This window comes from Phyllostomus discolor, chromosome 3 (genome assembly GCF_004126475.2).
Source record: "Phyllostomus discolor isolate MPI-MPIP mPhyDis1 chromosome 3, mPhyDis1.pri.v3, whole genome shotgun sequence".
Classification (NCBI taxonomy): Eukaryota; Metazoa; Chordata; class Mammalia; order Chiroptera; family Phyllostomidae; genus Phyllostomus; species Phyllostomus discolor.
Window position 1 is genome coordinate 64,322,822 of NC_040905.2, and position 19,794 is coordinate 64,342,615.

The following is a 19,794-nucleotide window of genomic DNA, read 5'->3' on the forward strand; positions in this document are numbered from 1 at the left end:
TACATAACAGAGACCTGTCCTGGTCGATGACCAGTCATGTCGCTTCTTCCAAAGCCTGTCAGTGATTGGTCACTGTACATCTGTTGCTCAGTTCATGCACAGACAGAAAAGCCTGTGATTGTGTTGTCTTCTTGTCTCCTAGTGATAAATCCACATGACATTTTGGTAAAATGGATAATCAAAAGAGGAAATTGGCAAACAAAGGTGCAAGCGCAACAAAGAAAAGTAATAATGCTGGAAATAAAATTCAAATTAAACATTCATAGAGATATAAAAGCAATAGCAGATGTGAGAATCTTGATATTGCCACTTTAGTGAGACTATGTACATCAGAGTTGCTTAGATGAGGCAAACTTATAGTCATAAATGAGGAAAGAGGTTGTGACAAACAGGATGAAAGTGTCCCAGAGGAAATGCTTAATACTGGCAAAACACTTCACAATAAAGTCACTCTTAGAGATACTTCCTGACACCAAAAGAGCCAAAGATAAATGTTGGAAGCCCTCAGCAGATGGGCCCAGGAGAGGTGAGCTTGGAGGATAGACTACCCATTTGGTTTTATGGCTATCCGAATAAAAAAATCACAACAGCATGATGAACCTCATGAACTGGGAGTGCACCATTGCAGAAAGAAAGGAAGCCTTGGGAAGGAGGCTTGTTTGATCTATAGATGCTCTTGAGAGATGACTATCCATCCTCACCTCTGAAGTGAAAATTTGAACCATCATTATTTCACCCAAATGTGTACCCTTCAGGCACTGTGTGCCTGTCCATCCTTGAGGAAGACAAGGACTAGAGGGCAGCCATCATGATTAAGCAGATCTTATTATGAATATAGGAACTTCTAAATAAACCAAACATCCAAGATCAAGCTCAAGCAGAGGCCTACACAATTTACTGCCGAAACAGAGTAGAATATGTGTGGAAAGCAGGACCAATAAAATGGCATTGGTCTGATCAAGGTAGCACAAAGTATATAAAACAAAATGGAGTCACTCATGTCAACCAGGATGGCTGCCAGTCAGCCTTGACACTTTGGTTCAAGAGGGAAACTACTAAGCCATGCTAGTCACATCTGACAAGAAGACACACCTAAGATATGTGCACGTGTTATCAGAACAGCTATGTCTGTAGAGTGGGACCACCATACATAGGTTCCTGAGAAAATTCCCTATTTGGCATCAAGGGTGCCAAGACATTTATCAAAAGACCCAGAAGGGTGGAGCATACCACTTCCAAGGTATGACTGAGGCAGGATCCAGACCACTGCTGAGACAGCTGAGCTCCACACACCAGAGTGCTGCTCCACTCCATACTGATCTCCTTTGGCTTCGGCCACCGGAGGCTCTGCCTGGCTCGACTGAGGATTTCACCTGCCCTGCTGCTCACCTGGATCTGGAGATCCTTCCTTGCAAGATGCTGATGACTCCCTTGCTCACTGTGCTGCCTCCTTCACCTGCTGACTGAGGCTCTGGGACTCAGCTTTGTTATTCCCCATTGATTGCTCTGTGTGTTGTATTTCTCTTAGACTGTTAGAGTGTGAGTAGGATATTAATGTATGTTGATGTTCTACCTTGAATGAACCTGCATTCAATAAAAGCTGAGTGAATAGCATAGTTACTGTACGTGACTCTTGTCTATTCCTTAGAGCTGGGCTGCTCAGCAGGCAGCTAGCTGAACAGTTGCCCAGCTGACTTATAGGGAAGACTATATCACAAACAAACACTCCTGACAGTATGAAAAAAGGACTGGAGCATGAGCCAAGAAGTTTGCACCCTCATAGGCAGCAACCTGTAGCAACATCAAAAGGTAGGGATTGTTTTGGCAAGAACTTGCTTACAAAATTTGCACATCTAGCATTGCTCTCTATACAATTACTAGTCACCCAGGGGAGGAAGGCGGGTACCATTTTCCATTTCCACCACTGGTACACAGTTCTCCACTTGCTGAATTGCCCAAGTTTTCATACAAGGTCTCATACTTCAGTCTTTTGTACTTTTTATTATTATGTAAAACTTGCTTTTATTTTAATATTGATGTCAGTATTTCAACTGTTGTAAAATTATAAACTTTGATACTTCTACCAGTCCCTGAGGAGCTACTTCCCTTTGCTCACGGGTGCAGGCGTGCTTCCCACTGTCAGAGCTCTGTATAACCTCCAGCTGGCTGTATGAAAAAGAAATCAGCCTGTCCCCTGCCCTCATGCTTCTGTCCTTCTCTCTGCAGAACCCTTGTATTGCCATGAACTCAGATCCAAAGTCAGCCAGCCTCTTGTTTCCACATCACTTCCTTTGTGTTTATACGGCTTTCTGTCTGTGTTGCTGTTTAGAGTAAATAAACCATTTATATTTAAAAAATAAGGCAAGCACTGTTCAATCTACCTTTGATATTTTTTTACAAAGAAATAAAACAGAATTTTTAATGTTTGTAATGTTTTAAATACATTGTAACGTTTGTAATGTTTTAAATACATATAAATACATTGTTTTACATTACAATGTATTAATATATTAGTGTTGCTATTTTTTCATTTCACCATGTGGTGCATTTATAACCAATGTTGATATAAAATGTAAGAGAGTTTCAGTGTTTGACAGAAAGCTTTATAGGCCATGAAACAATCTTAAATTCTCCTCTTCAGGATGAGTGTTAGCAGGGTTTCAGTCGCATGGTCATTTTCAGTCCCCCACTGCGGCACAAAGCAGGGAACTCAGCGAAAATCTGTGTTGTCTCCTCCCTCTGTCCCGTGGGGGTTGCAGTTCCTGGTTTTTATGTATTTTGTCTTAGAAACTTGTTTTTACTACCTCAGGCTATTCTCTACAGCTGTTAAGTGATTTCAAATGCAATCATTTCATGGGAATAACCTGGTAGAGTAGAGGGATGGGATATGATACTCAGTTCCTTTCCAAATATTCCCTATTAGCTAAAGACTGGTTTACAGTTATTTCTTAAAAATAGCAATAAGACTGTAAACTAACTCTGAAAAATTAGGAGATTAAAGAAATAACTACTCATTTCTGCCATACACTGCTTACATCTATTTAAAAGGACCATGGAAAAGAACATTAAAATGATGTGGAGATTTTTAGGGCTATCTCACTCAGTGGGAAAAGTGAGTGACAAAACACTATGCAATGCAATTCCATTTTTGAAAAATACACATATATGTGCACATATGCATATATATATGCACACATATATACACACACACACATGCCTGCATATGGGTACATAAGTAACCATAATGAAGGATATAATAAAAATGTGAATAGTAGTTATCTTCGAGTAAAAGAATTATGGAAAATTCTCTTTTGGTCTTTATGTTCTCTGATTTGTCTGCAAGGGGCATGTAATGACTTTATAGAAAGGCTCTTTCAAAAAAAAATCTCTTACATTTACATTTACCTAATATTCTAGTAACAAAATGAACACTGAAGCAAGCATTAATTGTGTGTTTTTTTAACTCTCTCTACCATTCAATTCACTTTCCCTCCAATCATAGAGTGAGAACATTTCCAAATAATCTAGTGAGGCATCCCTGATAGTGCTGACTCTCTGGGTGGTGGGGGAATGTATCTATCTATCTATCTATCTATCTAGATATATTTATTTTTATGTTTATAGATATATTTATAGATATAGATAGATATACACAAATATCTATATATATACACACACAGACATAGATATACATATATATATACATATGGGTGTATATGTATATATGTATACACGAACACACAGTGAACTGTTCCATTATCAGAGGCAAGGCACATAGCAGTTTAGAAGCTCCCCAGGAGACTCAAAAGTCAGAAGCTTTTAAGAAATTTTCTTGCCTCTAACTTTTAATCAATCCAGCCCCAGGTGATGCCACACTCAGGCAATTCTGCTGGACTGAAGAAATCATCTGCGTCATGTAGACAGCATTGCCTGTGTGTGATTAATTGAAAGTAGTTGACCAAATTCAAATGGATAAATAAGTCAGAAAATGGTAACCAAAACACGTATGTTTACAATCTTCCTACACAGTCACATAAACATCATCTGTCAGGAAAACAATGCCTTCTGGATTCTCTCTCACATTCACACACTTAATTAAAACAATTTAAAGTATTTGTTTAAACTTTGCACCAAGTCCTACACTTAGCACTCAAATTCATTTTTTTATTTAACCCTCACGAGAGCCAGATAAACAGAATGCTATTTATTTTCACTTCACAAATTTTACATGAAATTGCACCTCAGAGATGTTGAGTAACTCATCCAGGGTCAGGCACCAAGCCCTAAATAATAACCACTTAATGAACAGGAATGCGTGGTTATATTTCTGGGTTTTCTGTCTATTCATTTAGAACTATACTTGGTTTAAAAAAAAAACTTTCATCTGCAAACAACCAACAAAATATGACATAATAACTAGTTGTAAAACAAACAAGTGACTGTGTGTGAAATGTGTTATAGAAAACCTCATGTAAGTGTATTTATTTCATTAACTTCTTATATAATTGCCAATTGCTTACAAGAAGGCAACAGGTTTTATTTAAAGCATGAAAGATTTAGCACTGTTTTTAAAAGTAGCTTTGAATAAAATTTGACAAAAATAATGAGAAACACTAAGGGGCAATTAAAATAACTTTTTAGTTTTACTAAATAAGGAGAATTGTTTTGCTGAACCAACAATGCTATTTTAACTAGAAATCAAATGAGGACAGCAGACTTAACAGCATCCTTTTTAGACAATTCAGTGTATCTCTCACCTCCTCAAATAGACAAAATTCTCTCCTGGTTGAGAATTCTTACTGAAGACGTTACTCCTGAATTTCCATAACCCTCATTCTCACTCTGATTGTTGGTTATCACTGCAGAAGTTCAAAGCCCCCCTCCCCTTTTTTTTTCACCTTGGCCTTCCATCTCTGACCTTTCAAGTCTTCCTGAAATCAAATTGCCAAATCCTGTTTTCTCCTTGTAATCCTCCTAATGTAATTTAGACTGACAGGGCTGAGCTGCAATTCTCAATAATATATCTGCAGATGAAAAGAAGAATGGCCTGAGGGGCACTCCAGACAAGTTTCCTGTGGGACAAACCAGACTAGAGAGGACCCATCCCCAACCCTGGGTGTTGGCGCCACAATTGCTCACTACCCATTCGCAACTATGGTTTGCTCCTGGCCTCCAGTGCTGGGGCTCAGGTTGCTGATTATATGAAGGCAGATTATTTTTATTAATAACAATAGCCAGTATTTACAGAGTGCTTATTATGTGCTAGACACCTTGCCAAATGTTTTTATATGACTTTATAGTACTTACCTAATTAAATTATATATCTATGTGCTTTCTAAGCTCAAGGAGATTAGTGTGCTTACTTGGTGATTAAGAACAAAAATGTCACTTTGTTCTCATCTCTCCCTCTTTCTGTCACTAATAAAGTTTTATTGAAGACCTATTATGTGTTAATATTTGCACTAAGTAAAGATCTCACCTTTCTGGAATGATAATTTCTTCGGAGCAGAAACACACAAATAAGTAATATAATCTAAATATATTAAGAAATATGGTATGATTCCCATACCATAAAATTCAGCTTCTGCCCTGGCTGGTGTGGCTCAGTGGATTGACTGCTAGCCTGAGGACCAAAGGGTTGCTGATTGGATTTCCAGTCCAGGGCACATGCCTGGGTTGCAGACCAGGTTCCCAGTAGGGGGTGCAGGAGAGGCAACCACACACTGATGTTCTCTTTCTCCGTCCCTTCCCCTCTCTAAAAAAAATAAATAAAATCTTTTTAAAATTTTAGCATCTTAAGATGTACAACTCAGTGATCTTTAAGTATATTTACAATGTGCAATCATTACCACGATCTAATTCTAGAACTTTTTCATTACCACCAGAGAGACACCCTGTACCCATTAGCAGTCCTTCTCTTGTCACCCTAGCCCCTGGGGCCCACTAATCTAACTTCTGTCTCTATGGGCTTGCCTGTTGTGGACATTTCAAAGAAACGGAATTATACCAAAAGAGATTGAGAAATATGTAGAAAGTAATCATATTTAAGGAATGGGGCCTATTTTAGTAAATTAGAATAATCTACTGTCTCCTTCATTATCAGAGTTCTGTATCAGGTGGTCTGGAGGAAAACTGCTATCCTTGCTCCAGAGCCATCCAGAAAGATTCAAATTACACCCAGGTGTTAATCACTCTCACATTCAGTCCTATGTTTGACACCCTCCTTCCAGGCTATTTTTCTGCCTAAGGTCAGCTGCCACTCACACAGGTAAATTATGTTTTGAAGCATATTCATGAACATATGAAACACCAAAAAGAAAATTGTATATGAGTTAAGAGTCCATGTTGAACCAAAAAAATCCACTAAATAAACATATATATGCAAAGAAAAATATTAAGAGGGGAATGTGACATAGTATTAGAATAATTTGGAGATTTTATTTTTGTCTATCATACTATATTGTGCAATTCCATAAATATAGCCCTTTAGAAATTTTATTATAACCATAAGAAGTAAATATTTTATACAAATTAAAATCAAAAGAATGATTGTAAAGTCTGCTTGGCATAATATACCACTGTTGTTTTATTCTACAAGCTAATTAGATTAAACAGTATGGTTGTATTATTTTCAAGTGATTTTTTTGTTGTTGGAAATCCAAAAGAAAACAAAGGGAAACAGGTTTTGTTTAAGTAGCAGTGCCTAAATCTAAACAGGTGCTACTCACTATTTGGTCATCAGAATTGAGTTCACAGAAGAATGACCGCTTACTAACCACCTGTTGAAAAGGAGAAAGATGACCGGCTGCTCACAGTAATGGTTTCACACACTCCTCTTTTGAAGACTATCCTTCCCAAGGTCTTTCTTCTTTTCAACTTCCTTGAAAAAAATGTAGAATCTTCTCCCTGTACACACATGCCATAAGAATTCATATTTAAAAAAATATATTCAAGATATTAAAAGGGCTGGGGCTGGTGATAGAAACAGGGAATGATTTCAAACAGTCAGAAAATCTTTTTGGAGTGATGGAAATGCTTGGGAACTCATTGTGGTGGTGGATGCGTAACTCTATGAACTTACTGAATATTGTTGAGCTGTACACTAAAACCAGTAAACTTTATACTTGAGTAACACTCTTTTTAAAAAGTGTAACTGCATTGGAAAGAAGAAAGAATTACTATTACCTAGGAAAATGTTTAAGGAATTCTGAAAGCTATTAATGAATCGAGATTGTATTGAAAAGAGGTATCAGACCAGCAGGCTCAGCTACATGATTTGGAAGGCCCAGTGCAAAATGAAAATCCAAGCACCCTTGTTCAAAACTCATTGAAAACTTCAAGACAGACACAGAAGAATATTCAACTGAGCACTGGGCCCTCTGAGTGCCAGGCTGGGTGGAACTCAGAAGCAGCTTTTTAATTTCCACAAAGTGAAAATGCTGAGTTTTTTATTGGAAATGCATTAAATCTATAGATTAATTGTGGGGGAGGGTTTGGTTGAGATCTTTAAATGTTTAATCTTTCCATCAATGAATAGGTTCATCCCTCTGTTTATTTTTTTATCTCTCCATTTATTTAAATCTTCTACAATTATCTCAATAATGTTCTGTAGTTTTCTTTCTTGAGAATCTTCCTAAGTATTTGGTAACTTTTGATGCTATTTATAGATAGTATTTTTAAATTTAATTTTTTTAATTTTATAGTACTTGATAGAAATAAAATTGATTTTTATATTGACCATACCTTTTGACTTTTGTAATTTTCTACATAAGAAATATATTATCACCTAATAATGGCAGCTCTACTTATTCTTTTCCAATATGCTTTCTTTTTCTTATCCTACTGCTCTGACTAGAAAACTACAGTACAATGTTGAATAGAAGTTGTAAGTGCAAGAATTCTTGCCTCATTCCTGATCCCACACATTTTCTAGGATATGCCTAAATCAACTTATTAAACTACATTATACAGAATTCCAAAGTAGTTGTATGATTTGACTTTTCTGATAGCAGTGCAATGGTTCTGATGGGAACACTAAGCATCTTTATACATTTAGACCTCTAAGAGTCTTTCAAAATATTTTCTCTATTTTCCCTTCCATTTCAGAATTTGACCACTGGGAGGAAAAAAAAAACTATTACAGTGATTTTCTTCTGAGAATGAAATGAGACTGGAGAGGTGTCAGGTGGGGGTGGGGTAGGGCAGAAAGCAGAATTCAGAAGAAGATACTTGGTTTCTCTGATTGTTACATTATTTATATTTCTAGCATATTCTTGGGTATTATTTGTGAATATTTTTTAATTTCCTAAGAAAATAAATTATGGGAAGAAAAATAAAATAGAAGTAACATTTAAAATAAACAAGCATGAAAACATTAAAATTACTTAAGTCTACCTAAACAAAAATGCATTTTTACTCGACAGTGTCTTGGCTAATGGCACAGAAAGCAAGATGGAGTGTGGGGAGGAACCCCACATACCTGGGTATGACTGCATCCTCAGACCGTCTTCATAATCTGAGGCCTCTATCACTGAATCCCAGGGGGCTGTGTCAGAATAACACAGAAAGAGGCCAGGATCTTTGACTTGTACTTCATTTGAAGTTTTTGTTTCAGCTTTTTTCAAAGTATTTGGATATCCCAATAATTATCTGGATCTGAATGTTTATTTAAAAAAAAATTATTTTCTTCCCGATGAAAATTACATAGTGATTTTTCACTAATGCAAAACCATATTTGTCTTTCTTTTCCTATATATTTTGGGAAAAAAAACTAGTACAAATCTAGAAACCAAAAAGTGTTTAATCTTCAAAATTTCACTCAAACAAAATCGTGTTCACATCTTCTCCACATTTTCACTTGCTCTGAAGCTCTCTTCCAGGCCTCCAGAGCTACTGGAGGATATTGGAAAGCTTATCTGTTGACATGCTGTTAATTCTGTCTTATCAGCATTGTTTTCTTTGGTGCAACAAAAAGACAATTGCATGTTTTCCCCTTTTCAGTCCAATTTTTGTTACAAGTTTTATTTACTTCTCTTCCTTGTCGAAAATTTTCTTTTAAATAATGCAAAGTTCTTATATAAACCTAAACGCAATAATGAGGAAAACAGTGCTTGAGTGGATTTTCTGACTCCTCAGCTTGACAAACTGGATGTAGGGCTGGCCTTCCAAAGCGGGAGGACACCTGACCATGTCCTTTAGGTGTGATCCTATTTCTAAGTCATCCCTGCCCACACTTGTGATCTACTGTTCAATTCTGAAATGACTCCATGTTATATGAGAATAGAGCATGTCATTTCATGTAGTGTTGAAGAGGGAACCCAGCTGGGCTAAAGAAGAGTGGGTTTCAATCCTGGTTAGTATCCACTATTCAGCTACATAACTGAGGCCAAGTTTAAATTCTGGAGGCCTCAGTTTTCTCACCTGGAAATGAGGCATTTGAATTAGATGACCATTAAGGACCTTTCCAGGCCTAATAATCTATGTGAAGCTCAGAAAGGGAATGTTCTATTAATTTCTTAATGATTCAGTTTTAAGTTGTGTTAGAGAGAAAGAAAAGGATGTTAAATACTTTTGTATTTGAAACCAAATAAAACAGGTAGATGAGAACATTGGTATGTAGCAGTAATAAATTTTGTGACATCTTATGTTCAAAGGAACTGTTTGAAAGGATGCCAAAAGTTTGTTTTTTCCCCTTCACTCCTGGGCTTCCCGTATACCACTCAACTGCTAGAAACACAAGGAAGAATGGAATAAAATCTTTAGCAATTGATTTCAAACCGAGTTTGTAAAACCCTAGAGTTTTACAAATCCCTTCAGAGGGTCTGCAAATATTTGATCTGAATTTCACTTTTAAAGATACATTTGTATATTTTGCATATAAAACATGTGTATATCTTTATCCGAAAACATTATGTTTACTTATTTGACTTGTGGAGTGCATATTTTATGTTGAGAACAGTTTGAAGGGCTCAGGATCCAGAAATGAACAGAAACAAACAAAAATTTTTGCCCTTTACTAAATTTACATTCTAGCAGTGGTAGCAAAAAACTAAATAAACAAAATACATATATTATATAATATATTAAAATCTTATAAGGCCAAAGAAGGAAAATTAAACAGAGCCTGCAAAGTGAATCAAGAGATTAGTGTAGATCTGTCTGAGAAAGTGGCAGTTTAGTGAAAACGTGAAGGAAGCAGTAGGAAGACAGAGGGATAGCGGATGCAAAGGCCCTGAGTCAGGAGAAGCCTGGATAGTGGGAAGATCAGACTGGCCACCAGCAGGACCAGAACCAAGGGGCGGTGGACAGAGAGGAGACTAGATAAGGAACAGAGGCCTGTAAAATTCGTCAAAGGTCTCTTGCTTTTAACACACTGGAAACCTCTACTGCCTTAGTCAAGCAGCCTGGGACAGTAGCTTTATGTGGAACTGTTCTGTATTCTTTTCATATACACTCGAATATGGCACTGAACAAGACTTTATTTCTGTACTAGTATTCTTTAAAATCAGGCTTATATCTGCCCATTTAAGCAAAAACTATATTTTTTATGACAACACATGTGTGCCAAGTTAAATTACATGCCAGGCAATGCTTGGGTATAGCTGATTATGTTACTTTTCCAATGACAAGCTGATTTAGAACACATTGACAATAGTATCTTACAATTCACTCTAACCATCATTTTAGGTTTAGATTATTTACCTTACTTACATTTATGGGTAAAGAATGCAGGCTAGTTTTGAAATGTTATTCCATACAATTCAATCCAAATAAAATGTCATTTTCATCTTCTTTGAAGTTTCCAGAACAGTTTATTAAAAGCATCTTGAGATTTCACAATAAGCTGCTATCTTTAACAATTACCTACATAAATCAGTATTTTCTTTTTACTAAACAAACAAAATTCAACTGTAAGACTGATGTGACTGCAAATACCACCTAGAACTCCAATATTAAATTATTATGTTCATTAAAACAGGTTCAAGAATCTCACAAATTAATTAATAATAAGCAAAGGCTACAAGTTTGAAGTTATAAAATAAATTTATGCTAATAGAGTTGACCCTTTATCTGGTTAACCTATGTGGATTTTTGCCAAGTTGGGGCCCAGTAAGAAATGGGTGGAAGGTGATTCCAGAGAAGTCAGGAGAGCAATCAGGCAACTGACATATCCTCTCCTGGTTGTCTTTGGTTCCCCATGCCCCCGTGTGAGGTGGAGAGTGAGTCCCTTTCATGGTCTGCAGGCCTATTCTTGATGAAGCCACTGATGCCTAAATCACTGAGTGAAAGATTGTTGGGAAACAGGATATTTATGTTATTTGCATGATAACAAAGCATTATCTTGTAGATTACTTATTAATTGATGAAGGAGAAATAATGCCTCTATTAAAGAAAGATCTTCATAAACTACCTTAACCAAGTGATTAAGGTTAGTATCATGTGCCTCCGAAGAGGATGAAATGGAACATATACAACACCTGTGCAGTATTTTGTCGCCGAAACTTCTAGGATCTAATCATGAGGAAACCAGCAGTAAAATCCAAACTTTGAGATTTTAACAACTGGACTGGACCGTTCAAGTTACTCCTGTCATAAAAGACAAAAAGTGCTTCAGAATTAAGAAAAACTGCAATATATCACAACTAAATATAATACATGAGACTTGATTGAATTTTTTTAAAAACTATAAAGGACATTTGAGGGTGAATTGAGGAAATTGTAATATATACTCTATATTAGATATTATTGAATATTGCATCACTTTTTAAATTCTTGGGAGTGAAAATGCCATTGTGGTAATACAGGAAAATGTCTTTATTCTTAACTGATAAATACTTAAGAATAAATAAGTGAAATATTTAGAGGGAGAGTTAATGATGTTACAGTTTACTTTCAAATGGCTCAGAAAAAAAATTGAAGAGGACATATATTATGTATGCATGTAGATGATAGATAAATAGATAGGTAGATAATCAATAGAGAGTGTACACATGTTATAAAATATTAACAATTTGTGAATTTAAGTAAAGGGCATATGGGTGTTTATTGGGTTAGTCTTTCAACATTCCCCTAGGCTTGGAATTTTTCAAAACAAAAGGTTGGGAGAAACAAAAGAGAAAGACTGGTGTCACTGAACAAAATAGTCTGAATAACTTGACCTCAGTGTCACTTCCCACTTCAGGGGGATGTTTGCCCACACTGCTCATCAAACAAGGCTGGCAAGCAGCATTAGGGAGTCAGGAAAGCCATGGTCGGACTGCAGAATGGTGGTTGCCTAATCAGTAACCCTCATCCAATCTCCATCCAGCAAATTTATTGCCTTAACTCACTAAAAAAATGCTGCATGGAAATGTTACCCTCTCTACTCAAACACAAGAAAGAGATTAAGAGCACATGGAATTTACCACCAAAGGAATTATGAACTGATATTTGCTCAGATTTGTTATGTTTATTTACTCCCTAAGAAAAATATTAGCCTTTTGTAACAAGATTCTTTGAATTCACAGGAGAGCATACCAGATCCTGCAGGTTTGGCTGTGGGGCGTTTAGAGGTGAAACGAATACACAGTTTGGATCCTCAGTCATGGCCTCCAGGAAACACAGGCCCTCGGCTTTCTCCCCTCAAAGCTGAAGGAAAAGATTTTGAATATTGTACAAGTCTTAACTGCCCAGAGTTCAGAATAAAGGGAGCATTTATGTTCACAGTGGGACTGACTTTCCAATTCTAGCCTGCTCTGCAGTGCCAGACCCCTAAGTGTCCCTGGCTCACTGGCAGCATTTTAGCTGGACTGTTAGTCTTCGAAGGGTCATGAACTGAAGTCATAACCAGGAATCAAGTGGCCTAGGCATTCACCTCAACTGTCATTTGTAAGGCTGAGAGAAACAGCACAACTATTGAACAATGGAAAAGGACCTTTCTTCCTCTCACCAGTGAAACAAACCTTGAAATATGAAGATCAAGGACTGCTAAAGACAACAGACACCAAAGAACTGAAACCTCTTAGCAGCAGGTGGTGTCAATGGGACTTGCCTTTTGAAAAATGTGTCAGATCCTTTTAGGACTTAGCAAAACACTTCCAGTTCCTGTGGTGCCACTGATAATACTGTGTCAATCATGATGATGATCTAGATCTACATTAAGTAGTTTAAAAAGCACCTTGAAATTCTTGACCATTAAATTAGTTTCTCCTCTAGATTGCTTGGTGTCAATTGTCATTGTAATAATTGCAGGAGATATACACAGTTTGGGAGAAATACTGACCAATGTTTCTTACCTGTCTAAAGTACAAAGAGAAGACATAAACTGAGTTCCTTCACAGCAGCTCCAGACACTAATCGAAATCCATGTGTTCCTCTGAGGGGAAGAGACTAAGCATTTCCGTAGTCTTTGGGCTATGCCTAGACCTTCAGTTAAGGAGTGTCATTCTCTGTACTATTTCCTAACGTCAAGGATGGCAGTTTATTTGTCTGGTTCTTCCTTAATTAATTTGTTCCTTAGGAAAGGCACTTTCTAATAAAATTTTGTGGAAACATTTCCACAAGTCCAAGGCAGGCATAAACCACAAACCCTGCCACTGAACTATATGGAAAGCTGGGTTTTTGTTTTGTTTTGTTTTGTTTTTTGGGGGGGGAGTTAAATTAGCGATCAATCACAAATTTTGTGATTGGGAAATTGGAAAAGATGGGCTTTCTGTTTTTTTGTCTTTCACAAGTTGTGAGATTTTAAAAAATTGAATTTCCACAAAGAGGGTATTCTAGAAGTTTTGTTAGAGCCATTCCTTCAAAAGTATAGGTTGGTTTCTACATAAACTTTTATGTTCCACACTCTGAACGTTTGCCGGTTTGTCTTTTGCAGTCAGGAGGACACATTGTCCTCCCAAATGGAGGAATCTCTTCTCCTCAGTTCTAATCTCATTGCTCTCTAACTGGATGGCACTGTTCCCAAGGCTATCACAGGAAAGGAGACATTGTCCACATGCTTCCTTGATGAACGTACTCTATGACTTCAGTGCCACTCTCAAGAAGTTATTTTCAATGAGTTTGTGCCTATTCTGTTATCAAACCAGTTTATTATTCTTTAGAACATGGACAATGTTTTTATGTATTTAAATACTTTATGACTTACATTGAAAAAAATCATTTTATTTATTTTTTTATTTTTATATATTTTTAGTTTTTTCTAATTTATTATTTTATTTTTAACTTTTTATTTGGAAATAATTCAGTCTTACAGAAAAGTTGCACAAATAGTATGTGGACATCCTGTGTATCTTTATCTATATTTCCCAAATCTTAATATTTTACCACATTTACTTCATTCTTCTATATATACTTATTATTTTTCCTGGTTAAAATTGCATATTTGATGCTTTTTCCCCCTAAAAAATCATTTTAGAACAATACAAAAAAAGAATATCAGAAAACTAAAGTATTTTTTACCACTGATATATTTCCAAAGAAAAAAGAAAAACTAGTTTTTACTTGTACCATTAAATCAAAATACCAAATTTTTTAAATTTCTAATTTTATTTTTTACTTTTTAAAAGATTTTATTTCTTTATTTTTAGTCAGAGGATAAGGGAGGGAAAAAGATAGGGAGAGAAACATCAATGTGTGGTTGCCTCTCATGCACCCCCCACTGGGGACCTAGCCTGCAACCCAGACATGTGCCCTGACTGGGAATCGAACAAGTGACCCTTTGGTTTGCAGGCCAGCACTCAATCCACTGAGCCACACCAGCCAAGGCTAATTTTATTTTTTAATTACGGTAGATATACAATATTAGTTTCAAGTATACAACACAGTGACTAGATATTTAATAATCTGTGAATTGATACCCCAGTAAGCCTAGTACCCATCTGACGCCATGCAGTTATTACAATATTATTGACTATATTCCCTATGCTGTACTTTACATCCCTATGTCTATTTTTATGACTGCCAATTTGTACTTCTTACTCTCTTCACCTTCATGAATATAATATTTGCGGTTTTAGTTTCTAAAGGATCATAAGTATATTTGTTCATTGTCATTACATGAAATTCACACTATCTTTTGTCTATTTTCAGGTTATAATAATATTAATAATAGCTAATATTAACTGAGTACTTAAGGTAATGCCTGCCGTGCCAACTCACATAATCCTAGTATTGACTTTATTACTGTTCCAATTTTGCAAATAAAAAAGCTAAAGTCTAGTGAGGTGACAAGAGAAGGATGACAGGGAAGGTGTTCTGACTGACTCAAGTTCCTGAGATCTTAATTACCAGAGTAAATATGTGCCATAGCCAGCCTTGCCCTTAAAGTTTACATTTTCTCACATTTCATATAAGTTTGCAGATGTGTTTGTTTGCTTGGGGTGCCATAACAAAATACTGTAGACTGAGTGTCTTAAACACTTAAATTTATTTCCCACATTTATGGGGGCTGAAGTCCAAGGTCAAAGTGCCAGCAAGAAAGGTTTCATGCTGAAGCCTCTTGTCTTAGCCTATAGGTGGTTGTCATCTTGCTGTGCGTTCACAGAACCTCTCTCTTCCTGAGCTTGCAGGGTGGAAGAGAGCTCTACACTGTCTCTTGTTATAAAGACAGGGATCCTATCTAATGCTACGCTAGCAGATCAGGGCTCCACCCTTATGACCTCATTTAACCTCAATTACTTCCTCAAAGGTCCCATCTCCAAAAATAGTCATACGGGAGGTTAGGGCTTGGACATTTTAATTTGAAGGAAGGTGGGACACAAATATTTAGTCTATAACATTAAGTAACAGTATATTTCCAAAAGAAAAGATCCAAAGTTCATTAAAATACTAATAAGTACTTACTTCTCAATTCCAAATTTCCCCTTAAAAAAAACTGCAGTATCACATGTATTACAGACCTCACATGGACAAACAGATTAAAGAAGTGAGATTTGTTCACTGCTCCTAGCAATTTAGTTAATTAGATGAACAATGGGTGACCTCTGAGGAAAGCTGTGTCAGAGAACCAAAGGAAAAATTCAAGCAAAATATTGAGCCCTGCCTGTGTCATTGGGAAGTCAGCTCTGATTGGACTTCAGATAAATTCAGCAGTGGGTAGTGTTAGGTTGGTACTTTCACCCTGCCTGAGCATACTCTGCTTCTACTTATTATGGTAGAAAAAAAATCATTAATTAATCATATGTTATAATCTAAGCACATTATATTTACTCAATTAAGAGATTAGCACACAAATTCCAAATAATATATATAAAAAATAATCAGTTGTAGGGTTTTCCAGAAATGTAGTTTGCACTTCTTTTTTAATTAAGCCTAATCATTTTATGATTTATGTGGAAAAACAAAAGACTAGAAATAAGCATTCATATTGTATACAGTTCTTGATTCAATAAAAAGGAAGGTAACTAGAAATAAAACTCTGAGGCCTCCATAAAAACATGTGCTCCGTTAGAATTTCAATTGTCTGACATGGTTCATATTCTACACAATTCATTAGGATGTTCACTGTCAATATTGTTCACTAGCACAATGCAGCATACCACAGTATTTGAAACTATAGCCTATAACTATTACTGTTACACAGCCTTCTGCTCCCACAACAGTGGAATAAATGCTGTAGATTTTCTCAAATTTTTTCTTTCCACTACATCATAGGCTGGTCAAGCAGAGAAACCTCTAAACATCTATGCAACTAATCTAGGACCTTCCAGGCAGCCATAATCTCTATTAGCAAGTGCCAAACTAGAGTGTTCCACAAAGAGAAACAAAGAAAAATATTGTCTCAGCTTCCAGCTTTTGTAGAATTTAGTATGATGAATGGCTAGTTGGCTGGAACTGCAAGTCATTTACCAAATATATAAATAGATTATAGAGATGATAGATAGATGATAGATAGATAGATAGATAGATAGATAGACCTTCCTATTTGTCTACCAGTCTTCCAATTCAATGGCAATTGGAAAAGATAGCTCTCATTTATGACAGAGGAAAAATTGCCTTAGTGTTGAATTTGTTTTCCTTTGGTAGATGGGTTCATACTTTTTGTTCTTTCTCCTTACTTTTTTTAATCCTGCTACCCTGTTACTGGTTCACAAAGAGTGAAGGAATATTATGTTTAGGGGAGAAATATCATTCACACACCTTCAGCCTGCTAATTCTTTCCCAAACAGACTAACAAAATACTTTTCCCTTTGGATGTCTGGATCAAATGAATTGCAAGAAAAGGTTTTTGTCTTTTGTTCTGTTTTAATCCCTTTCACGTGACCTGACTTGTTTGTCTTCCTGTCAACCTTCTACATTTACCTTGGCATTTCTCCTAATCAGCAAGCAGGACTGCACAAGAATGTCGGCCTGTAAGTCAGTTAAGGTAGACCTGGCACCTGCCTTCCTGTTCGGACTTCCTCAGTGACCATAAGCTCACATCATCTAGTGCCAACCAGACAGAAATAACCACGGGATTCCAAACTGGCCCTTCCTTTGGGAGGATCACTATCCCTCTTCCCACTCCTTTCTGTTGGCCCTTTGGAATCAGATATCTGACTTCTTTTGCCCTATGGTATCTTGTTCCTTAGGCATAGGAACATTTCTGTCATGAAACCATTGATACTGAATGAGATGCTATGAATGATATTATTTTTATATCTTCTAAAAACTATATTTTCTGTAATGCTGAGATTCCCAAATTCTACCCAAATTCCACCAGTATTTAGTATGCAGCATAGCACATTAGTGGCTATGGAACACAGTCCCTGCCCACATAGTAAACTGTGCATAAGCAATGATACTGTAATACATGGCAGGTAGAATATGAAAGGTATAAAATTTCTGGGGGGAATGGAGCACAGAATGAAAAGAGAGGTGAATTATGAGTGGGAGAATTCTCATTGATAGGGAGAGAACAAACAGCCTGTGAGCTAGTTCTCAGTAAGGATGGATTGAGAACTTAGGGGAAGGGGTGGAGAGTAATCAAGAAGCTTATAATTCAGACAAAAGAGGATGGGAAAGGCATGGAAGAACAAATTTTCAAATGCATTTATGGCCCTGGCTGGCGTAGCTCAGTGGATTGAGCGCGGGCTGGAAACCAAAGTGTCCCAGGTTCGATTCCCAGCCAGGGTACATTCCTGGGTTGCAGGCCATAACCCCCAGCAACCACACATTGATGTCTCTCTCTCTCTCTCTCTCTCTCTCTCTCTCTCCCTTCCCTCTCTAAAAATAAATAAATAAAATATTTTTAAAAAATGGAAAACTCCATACATTAAAAATGCATTTATGAAAAAAATTAATTTTGCCTACACAAACTAAAATTTCCTGTAGGCCAGATCGATTGGGTCTCAAATATTGCACAGAAGTTTCACTTTATTCTGTAGACCACTGGTTGCCAAAAGTGGCCACAGGCCAGTGATCAGTTAAGTCTAAGTTTTCATTGGACTGGAGAGAAATGAGAAAAAAAAAACACAATTTGTGAAAATTTGTAAGATTTTTTAAAAATGAAACAAAAGATTCAATTTAAAGCTCTTTCCTTTATTTGGAGACCATACATTTTCTATATTTGGAATCAAATACAATAGATTTTATGAAGTTATGGCAAGAGTAGATAGCACTATGGTAGGAGGTCCTAATACTCTTACTGGGCAATAAAAAAATTGGCAACACTAGGACTCCCTAATATATTTTTATTTTACTGGTCCACGAGATCCACATTTTGAGGGCCACTTTCAAAGGTAATGTAGACCATTGGAAGGGGGATATTGTAATGGAAATATTCCTAGGAAACATAACTCTGGAAGCAGTAACATTAAAAAAGAAAAGATGGTGGAAAGGAAATAAATGAGACAGATAATGACAGCATACAATGAAGGTAGTTAGAAATTTATGGCAAGAAGCAATCTGGACCGAAACCAGGACTTTGACATATAGAATTGAGAAAAAAACAATGGAATTAAGGACATAATCTACAAGATTGGTAACTGAGTGAACATGTAATGTTGTGTTCTGAGCCCAGAGTCTGAGCCAGTGGGCTCTCTGTACAAAAGGATGAGAAAGAACCAGCAGAGACTTGGAAGAGACCTGGAGATGCGACGGACTGAGCCTTGGGAGTTGACAAAGCCTGGAAAAGTCCTCCTGGGAGTCATCTGCATAAAGGTAAGAGCTGAGAGAAGAGTCAAAGAGGGAATGCATGAGAGAACTCCAAGAAATAACACCTCTACCACTTGATTCTACTTGACTAATATAGCTCATCTGTAGAGAGGGACCAAGGTTGAAACTTATCTTTTCTGGATGTACCCTGATCCACAGATCATGTGCCCTGAGCTCATATCATCCAGAGCCAACCAGACAGAAATAACCATGGAATTTCAAACTGGCCCTTCCTTTGGGAGGATCATTATCCCTCTTCCCACTCCTTTCTGTTGGCCCTTTGGAATCAGATATCTGGCTTCTTTTGCCCTATAGTATCTTGTTTCTTTGGCACAGGAACATGAAACCACTGATACTGAATGAGATGCTATGAATGATATTATTTTTATATCTTCTAAAAACTATATTTTCTGTAGTACTGAGTTATCTGATTCCAACTTTGATTTTTGCCATCATCATTTCCTGATTGGTGAACATCTAATATACTTTTGAAAAAATCTCAAAATTTAAACATTTTTGCTAAAGAACCTGAACTTTTACCACTATATTTTCCAACCAGACAATGAAGATCCATAAAGAACAGAGATGAGGCTTTTGTATATTAACAGGAGGACACTGCTCTTGGAGGATCCTTCATGATTCTTTAACAGTTGATTCTTCAAAACTATGAACACTTTGGAG

General features: G+C 36.6%; 1 pseudogene; it reads left to right on the top strand.

Annotated features, from left to right (window-relative positions):
* Positions 1-491: 491 nt before the first annotated feature.
* On the top strand, positions 492-1,783 carry LOC114494378 (annotated as a pseudogene).
* The last annotated feature ends 18,011 nt before the right edge of the window (positions 1,784-19,794 follow it).